Raw genomic sequence first — 10,277 nt, 5'->3', positions numbered from 1 at the left:
GATTGAATCCAGTGGATATGGCTGGAATCCCTGCTATGTCTCCGGTTATCTGCTTGAGCTTGGACAAGGATGGGCTTTTCAATATATTGTTCTGGAGCAACTGGATGAACCTTGATCCCTACCTCACGCCATATACGAAAAAAATTCAACATTGGAGAAAGCCCTTTCTCATTGTGAGCATCCTCTGGGAAATGGTCCTTAACTCACAGAGTTGTTATGGGATCGGGTCCCAGCAAGCCTGTTGAACACCTGGCAAAAAATAACTCCAAGCTGGGTATGGTAGCTTGTGCTTATAGTCTCAGGGCTTTGGGAGGCCCAAGCAGGATGACCACTTGAGGCCAGGAGTTTGAGACCTGCCTGGGCAACATAGCAAGACCCTATCTCTTTAAAAAATGAAAATAAATTAGCTGGGCATGGTAGTGTACACCTATAGTCCCAGCTCCTTGGGAGGCTGAGGCAGGAGGATCACTTGAGCCCAGGAATTCGAGCCTGCACTGAGCTATGATTGTGCCACTGCACTCCAGCCTCAGTGACAGAGCGAGACCCTGTCTCAAAAATAAAAATAAAAATAAACAAAATATTGCATATTGAAAATAATAGAAAACAGTAAATATCATTTTGTAAAGAGGGGAAAGCCATGATGAAGATATTCATAATAGGCCGGGTGTGGTGGCTCACGCCTGTAATCCTAGCATTCTGGGAGACCGAGGTGGGAGGATCGTTTGTGCTCAGGAGTTGGAGACCAGCCTGAGCAAGAGCTAGACCCCGTCTCTACTAAAAATAGAAAGAAATTATCCGGACAACTAAAAATATATATAGAAAAAATTAGCCGGGCATGGTGGCGCATGCCTGTAGTCCCAGCTACTCGGGAGGCTGAGGCAGGAGGATCACTTGTGCCCAGGAGTTTGAGGTTGCTGTGAGCTAGGCTGACGCCATGGCACTCTCTCTAGCCCGGGCAACAGAGCGAGACTCTGTCTCAAAAAAATAAAAAATAAAATAAAAAATAATAACTTTAGCACAGAGATTTTGCTGATGCAAGATACAATGAAAAGATGAGAGCATCTGAATCTGTTAATACTTTTTTTTTTATCTGTGCAATAAACCCTTCATGTTTTCCTGTCGTGGAAGGTACACCATCTGTACATACACTCACTAAATTCACCAAATTCAGTCCAACTTTATAACATTTATTTTGAAAGTTGTTGAAGATATCTATTCCCTGAGTTCTGTTTGCAAGAGTGCCAAAAGTGAGTGACTCTTTGTAGCAAAGAAAATCTTCTGTCATGACCCGAATGAAGTATAAAACCTGCACTGAGTCAGTAGTCTCAGTTGATTCATCCAAAGCGATTGAATAATATATATTTTCCTTCTGAAGTATTGCATGAAGTTGATCTGTTAAGTTGAAGGCTAATTCGCGCTGCTGATCAGTTATGGGTCTCCTTGAAAGAGGCAGTTGTTTGTACTTTGAAACATTATTGGGGTCTACAACTTCAACAATGCATTTTTTTCACCATTTCTACATCAGTGAATGGCTTCCCCCCCGCCCCCCCCCCCCGCAGTATACAAGCTAGTTTATAAATTGCTTCAGTGGCATTATTTCCCAGTCTTCTCGATGCTTGAAAGAATGGCCTTTGGTTTTGCTTTTCATCTTTTAATTTCTGCACTACAACCTTCTGTGCCTCTCCCTCTAATCTAAACTATTTGTGGTCCTTATGAGTTATAATGCTGATGAGCATTGAATTTCTTTAATGTTGATATTGCAGTATCACAAAGCAAGCAAATCAACTTATCTTTAGCAGAAACAAGACAATATCGCAATTTCCAATCCTCATGAAAAAATCTGTTTCCTTCCTTCAGTGTTCTCCTGGTCTTCTTTGACATGATGGGCTGTTCAGCAGACAGAATTAAAAATTACTGTCGAGCTGTACAACTATTCACAAATTCTACTTCAGACAGAAACACAGTGCACTGTTGTCAAAAGCTGGTAATGAACTGGTGTACTTGACCCCGATAAACTCTCACCAACCAGCCTCATGTGGCAGTGGTGTCAGTCAGGTGGGGGAAGTTAGGTCTAAATCACGAGCGTAGCAGCCGTCAACTTAGCCCTTACGGCTTACTGATGTTCTAATTGTGCCGGTCAATCTGGGAGGATTATTTTGTTGAAACTTATTTTATTCTTTGGTATTTAGAATACATTCATTTAAAAAATAAAATAAAATATAAAAGACGAACAAAAATGTATTAATAAAAATAAAAAGATTTGTTCTGTAAAATTTGGATTTAGTCAAAAGGCCACCCTTAATTAAGAACCTAGAAAGCCACATGTGGCCTTAAGGCTGCAGGTTCCCCACCCCTGGATTAGTGTCTGCATGACAGACCATGGTGTGCCCAGGGGAGGGCTGGAAACAAAACTATCCACACAGGTAGGAGACCACGCCCAGAGTAGCAACTCCACTTCTGGGGATGCGCCCAACAGAAATGTGACCTTCGTTCACCAAAGGACATGGACAAAAATGTTCACAGCAGCACCATTCATAGTCACTCCAGCTAGAAACCACCCAAACGCCATTGAATGAGGACAGAGATATTGTGTTTGAGTGATACTGTGGAATACTCTACAGGCATGAAAAAGGGCACACCGTTGACCCATGACAGTGACATTGTCCTCATGGTCATTAGGCCAAGGAGCCAATGCTTCCATTTATATGAGAGTCTACTGTGGGTAAAACTAATCCACATACAAAAATTGATTGATGTAATATACCACCTTAACAGAATGGAGGAGAAAAACCACACCATCCTATCAATCGATGAAGAAAAAGCATTTGACAGCCGGGCGCAGTGGCTCACACCTGTAATCCTAGCTCTCTGGGAGGCTGAGGCAGGTGGATCGCTCAAGGTCAGGAGTTCGAGACCAGCCTGAGCAAGGGCGAGACCCCGTCTCTACTAAAATATAGAAAGAAATTCTCTGGCCAACTAAAATATATATATAGAAAAAATTAGCCGGGCATGGTGGCACATGCCTGTAGTCCCAGCTACCCGGGAGGCTGAGGCAGGAGGATTGCTTAAGCCCAGGAGTTTGAGGTTGCTGTGAGCTAGGCTGATGCCACGGCACTCACTCTAGCCCGGACAACAAAGCGAGACTCTGTCTCAAAAAAAAAAAAAAAAAAAAAAAGCATTTGACAACATTTAACACCTTTTCATGGTAAAAACATGCAACAGGCCAGGCATGGTGGCTCACACCTGTAACCCTAGCACTCTGGGAGGCTGAGGCAGGAGGATCCCTTGAGCCCAGGAGTCTGAGGTTGCTGTGAGCTAGGCTGACGCCACGGCAGTAGGTGACAGAGCAAGACTATTGCAAAAAAAAAAAAAAAGACTGTAAATTTTAGGTGATGTATATTTTACCATCAAAAAAATAAAACTAAAAAATAATAATAATAATTCATAACAGTAAGGTACCAGGGCACTCACATCAGGATCTACTAAGGGCTGCCCACACTGACCACTCACAAATCTTCTCACTTGGTCTGATGACAGTTCCTCTTGCTCAGGTAAGAAACACAAGATTCGGTGATATGTCCTATAGCAGGTTGGCACAGAGTCCTGGCTGGGACCCTGCTCTCTCAGCCCCATCCCCCAGACCCTTCACCCCTGAGGGGCACCTTCGGGCAGACCTGTCACCCCTGGTCTCTCTGAGATCTGACATCTCCTCTGTAAGGTGGGCCCCCCACTGTGGCTGCTGGGAGGGCCATAGCATGACGCCCGGTCACTTCTGAGGGCAAGATCCTTCCATGTCATCAGTGCAACCTTTTGGAAGAACTCAGGATTTTCCAGTTGCCATCACTCCTGCAGAGTGACTGAACATCAAACAGACAGAACATTCTGGGAGGAAATGAATTCTCTGCAACATGTCCCAACGACTCCCTCTCACTCACATGGGGCTTTTAAGCCTTTTCACATGCCTTGGGTGAGAACTGTCAAATCTAACAAATCATGGAAGAATCACAACTCCTAGGAGAATTCAGAGACGCCTTTTGAAGGGCGGAGTCTGCAGAAATCTAGTCCCAACTGCAAATGGAAGGGACATGCTTGGGAGTTACATGGCAGCAGGGGAAAGATAGACAATCTCCAGTCCCTGTGGAAACATCAAAAGGTCTTACTGAAAAACAGGACAGTGCACTCCAGGGCAGGGTCAAAGGGGAGTCTGCCCCAGCTCTCCATGGCCTGACTTTCCAGTTACATGTCTGTGTAGTTGACAATCTGGACCAATACCCCACGTGGAAAGCAAGAGGGTGTGACTTGGAGTGTGACCCTCAGACATCTGACTGCATGATCACCAGCATTAATGATGGGGTGTGTAATGTTCTTTTCTTTAGAAAAGTGATGACAATGTGGTCAGCCCTTCGTAGGTGACACCAGGGCCTTCAAAAAGCCCTCAGCCTTGGGGAGACAGAATTGGACACAGACACTCTCAGAGGGGAGTAAGGGCTCAGTCTAAGAGGAAGGGAGGGCTTTTCAGAGGTGGGGCCATTTGAGTGGGGTTTTGAAGAATGAGTAGGAGTTCCCTAAACACAAAGGTGGAGGAAGAGCAATCCAGGCAAGGGAACAGCTTCTGTTTGGAAAAGAGTGAGCAGTGAGAAATGGACAATTGGCAGAAGGGCTGGAATGTTCTCCTGAGGACAGCTGGGAGCCATGGAGAATGTGAGAGCAGGGAAGGCTCATAGCCACAGTTGTGTATTTAAAAAGATTCCTCTGCAGGCTGCTGTGGAAGATGGATGGAGGCGGTGAAGGTGGAGGCTGCAGGGATGATGGTCTAGACAAGCCATTTGAGGACCAGGACAGAAGTGGGTCCAACGTCTCCACAGTCCATCAAAACTCCAAGCTAGGCCGGGTGTGGTGGCTCACACCTGTAATCCTAGCAGTCTGGGAGGCCAAGGAGGGTGGATCGTTTGAGCTCAGGAGTTGGAGACCAGCCTGAGCAAGAGTAAGACCCAGTCTCTACTAAAAGTAGAAAGAAATTATACGGACAACTAAAAATATATATAGAAAAAATTAGCCAGGCATGGTGGCACATGCCTGTAGTCCCAGCTAATCGGGAGGCTGAGGCAGGAGGATCGCCTGAGCCCAGGAGTTTGAGGTTGCTGTGAGCTAGGCTGACGGCACGGCACCCTAGCCTGGGCAACAGAGCGAGACTCTGTCTCAAAAAAAAAAAAAGAAAGAAAAGAAACTCCAAGCTGAGAAGGGGAAGTCATCCCTGAGTCCAGCGTGATGGCTTAAAGGGTGAGAGGATGATGAGAAGGAGACGCAGCTCTTTGTCCATTCACTTGACAAACAGTTACTGAGAGGCAGGCGTTGTTGGAGGAGCTGTGGATGTGGAAGTGACCAAGGCAGGAAAGAATCCCACCTTCACAGCCTCCACACTGCAGAGAGGGAAGCACACAAGAAAATAAGATCGTTTCAAATTCTGGTGGGTAAAACAGGTGATGGCGCACCGACTGAGCAAGGTGGAGAAAGAGCTTCCTCTAGGAAGCCACGGGGAAGCTGAGCCCTGGGGGACAAGGAGGAGCTGGCCGTGGGGAAAGTGGTGGGAAAAGCATTCCAGGCAGAGGGAACCGCCAGTGCAAAGGCCCTGGGACAGGAAGGAACTTGGTGTGTTCGGGGAATGGAAAGATGGAGCCCCTTTTCCCTGCCAGGCTGTCTCCAATCAGCAGCTCCCAGATGGTTGCACAGGGGACCTATGGGGTCAGCCCACTGACTTGTGTAGCCCAAGGCTGTCACCCTGGATGGCTCCTGGGAGACAGTGGAGGCTTGCACACAGTGTTCAGAGCTCAGCGCAGTGGCTCAGGACTTCACACTCGTACCTCTCAGACTGACCCACTCTGCCCCTGGAACCTCTTGAGTCTGTCCTACTCCCATCCCTGCAGCCCTCGGCCCAGACCTTGCCATTTCCTGTCTGCACTCAGGCCCTGAGCCCCACCACCCTCCACCTGCGGGTGCTGACGGGCCCATAACAGCCAACAACAAGTCCTGCAATGGTTCCTGAACCTCGCTGCACCACTCCTCTCCTGTTCTAATGCCTACCATGGCTCCCCATCACCCCAGAGCAAAGTCAGGCTCCTTGGCTGGCCTTGGAGCCCTCCCTTGGTGACATCACCTCTGTCCTCCCACAGGTACCTTCCACCTTGTCTGCCCTGTGTGTCTCCCATCTGACTCCTGGGTTTTGCACTTGCTCCCTGTGTGTTCTTTCACTTGGGATGGGACACATCTCCGAAGGCCTCTTAGAGCACGTGGGATTATAAAGGTAAGGGGACAGGGACATATATGGGGATGGCTAAAATTTATGTGTCCATGTGGCCAGGCTACCGGGGCCAGTTGTTTGGTCACATGCCAGTCCAGATGTTGCTGCGGAGGTATTCTGAAGATAGGGTTGCCACCTCCAGTGAGTTGACCTGAAGTACGGGAAGCAGGAAGTTCTCCTCTGTATCCTACGTGTTCCTTATCTAATCAGTCACAGGCCTTTAGAGCAAAAACCAAGCTTCCTGGAGAAAAAGGGATTCTCAGATCTGCAACTGGGAACTCTCCTTCTGCTCCCGGCCTGCTGCGGTGCCCTGTGGACTTTGAACTTCCCAGCCCCCATGATTGCACGCGCCAGTTCCTTAAAATAAATCTCTTCATAGATGTGGCATACAGGTCTCCTGTTGGTTCTGTTTCTCTGGCAAACCCTGACAGATATGGCACCCAGAGGCCCAGGTGGCAGAGGGGAGGGAGGGCTAGTTTTTCTGTGCGGACTCAGGGAACTCCTGAGATAAAGCAAGAGCTTCCAGCGGCAGGACCTCGGCACTTACCTTGGCCTTTGCCCACTGGACACAGGCCAGACACCTGCAGGCCAAGGGCACGTGTTAGAGGCCTTGGGTGCCAGGCAGGGGCAGGCCTAAGATGCTGACTAAGCTCTCTAACCTCGACCAAAATAAACCCAGGCCAAAGCGCCACTCCCAAGCCCCCATGGCCTGAGTCAAGCCACGGATCTGGGGGTTGCCAGCCCATGGACAGGAGATTCAAAGAGCATGTTGGATTCAAAGAGCAAAAATGGCCCCCTTCAGACATGTGCGGGTGGGGGCAGATTTCAAAGCCTGCGGGATTCGATCTGGCATCTCCTCAGCCCGGGTGACTATTCAGCCACAGTTTAAGAAGTTTCAAAATAAGCACTAGAGATTTACCGACACTGCTCAGGGAGAACCCAAGAGAAGGGCACCCACATCCACACAAACACTTGTCCGTGCATGTCTGTAGCAGCTCTACTCACACTTTGCAAAATGTGGAAACACTCCAAATAAGTGTCTATCAACCAATGAGTGGATAAACAGAGATGACACAGCTGCACCATGGAATATTACTCAGCCATGGAAAGGCATGAAGCTCTGACACCTACAACATGGATGAACCCAGAAAACACGATGCTGAGCAAGAGATGCCAGACACAAAGGCCCACATGGTATGTGAAATGTCCAGAACAGGCAAATCCATAGGGACAGGAAGCAAACTGGATGTTGCAGGGGCAGGGAGAGGCGGAGGGGAGAGTGACTAATGGGGACAGGGTTTCTTTAAGGGGTAATGGAAATGCTCTGAAATTAAATAATGGGGATGGTTCACATCTGTGAATAGACGAAAAACACCATTGAATTGTACACTGTAAATGGGTGAATCAAATGGTAGGTGAATTATATCTCAATAAAGCTGTTTTTTAGAAATTTCCCCCCAAACTCCACATTTACTGATTACCTACTGTGTACCAGGCACTAAACTGAGTGCTTGAACAGACCCCAAACTGGGAGAAATGGTCATAAACAGAGGATCATAGTGCCAGGGCATCCTTGCTCTTACAGCACAGGGAGGCGAGAGATGTAGCACTTGTGTGAACATGAGAAGGATGGAGGACAGAGTGTGGGCGTTGGGTTTTGAAGGATGAATAGGAGTTTACCAAACTGAAGAGTTGGGGGCTGATCATGAACTTGACTTTATAGAATCTAATCAACAGAATAAAATCAACCTAATCTTCAAAATTAAAATGAAAGCGAATGCATCCTCAATTGTCTGCGTGAACTGAAGGCGTGTTTCTAGGAGGACACTTCACAAGCCAGCCTGAACCATGCCTGGCTCGTGGTGGCCAATTCCTCTGTACAGTTGCTCATGTTCGCTACAGAGATGGCACTAAAAACAGAATATCAATTTCTTTATTCATTAGCAGAGAAATCGGAAAGCTTGGGCTGCCAGAATTCCTCATCGCTGTCTATGAGGATAAACAGAAGGTGGAAATCTAGGCCTGACTGAGAACCTCCCCCAAAGACTCACTTTCTGGAAGGCAGGTTAGATTCTTTCTGGCCTCCTTTCTCCCACTGTGACTAGCCTGTGGCTCTGGCGGGTGGCCACAGAGAGTGAGGAGGATGGACATTCTCATCTGAAAATAAACTGTGGCCCTGAATGGATAAACTAGAAACTAGGGCAGAGGAGGGAGCCAGGGGGTGCTGGGTGGGGAGAGCGAGAATTGTGCCTTTCCTTGGAAGAGGAATGAATGCCGTTGTTGTTGCTGGCAGCTGCCTGTGCCCCAGCTGCTCCCAAGTGCCTGGTACCCGCCACACCTCTCCTGCTGAGTCCTGACCTCTGGGTCTGCTACCTCTCCCAGCTCGGGTCCCACTGTCAGTCACAAAAGTCTTTCCCTTGCTCTTTAATCTGCATATCACTTTCTGTAAACCCAGTGTGACCCTTGACCATTCACTGAGTGCAAGGTGTTCCTGATGACCCATTTTACAGTTGAAAAAATTGAGGCTCCGAGAAGGGGAAAGAGCAGGGACTGGGACTCAGGGGTCCTGGGGTCCCAGGGGTCCTCCTCAGGCCTGATTGGTGGCAATTTTGAAGCAGGAGGTGTCTGAAAGGGTGAAAGTGCCTAGTAAAGCAGCTGAGATCAACATAGCTCAGGCGTGAAGGCCTGAGTTCTAATCCTCGTTCTGCCCACCTGCAGAGTCCCTTCCCGCTCTTTCTGGGAACAGTGTGCTTAGGCCTGGCCTTCTCCCATCTCAGCAGAGGTAGCCAGGCCCACTGTGATTGGTTCTGAGATGGGCATATGCCCCAGACTGAGTCCGTAAAACACAGTCCTGGTGTTCTGCTACAGCCATCAGAAAACAGAGCTCCTTTTATGTCTCCTAAGTGGACAAAGGTCAGCTTGGAGTTGCTGGCTACCATCTCACCTGCCTGGGAATGAAGGACAGCAGAACCAAGAAACAGAAAGAGATGCTGCCTGGGGATGTTGCTTGAGTGGCTGGATCAAGCTAGGCCTGCAGCCATAATTTCTCATTCCATTAACCAATTAAATTCCTTCTTGGCTTTATGTTGCAAAAAAAGTTCTCATGGATACAGCCCCTTTTGGTGGTGTGGTAAGGGTTCTTAATCAACCTCTCTGCGCCTCAGTTTCCTCATCTGTAAAATGAGTTGTGATTGTCTACAGTGAAAGGAGGATGGGTACTGAGTGCCCTGAGCCGTGCCTGGTGTTATAAAATGTCCAGTGCCATCTAAGGATGCCCCCGAGTGCCTGCCTTGGGGTCCTAATTACTTGGACACAGGAAGGTTTGCAGAGGGGTGCGATTGAGCCCAACCATCCCTGCCCATTGCAACAATCCACCAAGAACCCTGAGGACCAGAAGGAAGGAGGGAGTGGATGTCTTAGGACAGAAACAAGGAAACTGTGAGAGGCTCCAGCATGGGCAGGGGGAGAAGAGCCACTTCCAGGAAGGGCAGGTTGGCTCTGGGTCCTTGGAAGTGGCCTCCCTGGGGCTGAGGGCTGGGGTGGAGCCTGCAACGTCGTCTACAGCCCTGTTTCAGACAACTGTCCGAGAAGGAGGCTGTTCTGATGCAGCCTTGGTAAGACAGGGGCACCGATGCCTGGAGGGAACTGTCGTAGGGAAGACGTCAGACTGTTTTGCCAAGCAGCTGTCCGGCATTCGGGGTCTGTGTCTCTATGTCTCCTGGCTAGGGTATTTGCACCCCACCCTCTTCAGCCATCAGAGTGGCCCTGGGGAATGGCAATTCTGGGCACTTCTGAGTCCGGTGGGCATTCAGGCAAAGGGCACTTCAGCAGCCCAGGGTAGCTGAGACAAGCGACACAGGAGCCTGCTGTTAAATGGGGGAGGGATCGAGCGGTGTAGATGGAGCAGCTTGGAGCCTGCTTCCATTCCCGAACTTCTGAGCTGCTCTTTTACAAGTATCAGTCATGGGCTGGGCTCAGT

This window comes from Lemur catta, chromosome 1, assembly GCF_020740605.2.
Source record: "Lemur catta isolate mLemCat1 chromosome 1, mLemCat1.pri, whole genome shotgun sequence".
NCBI classification, from domain to species: Eukaryota; Metazoa; Chordata; class Mammalia; order Primates; family Lemuridae; genus Lemur; species Lemur catta.
Note: the sequence above shows the minus strand (reverse complement) of the source record.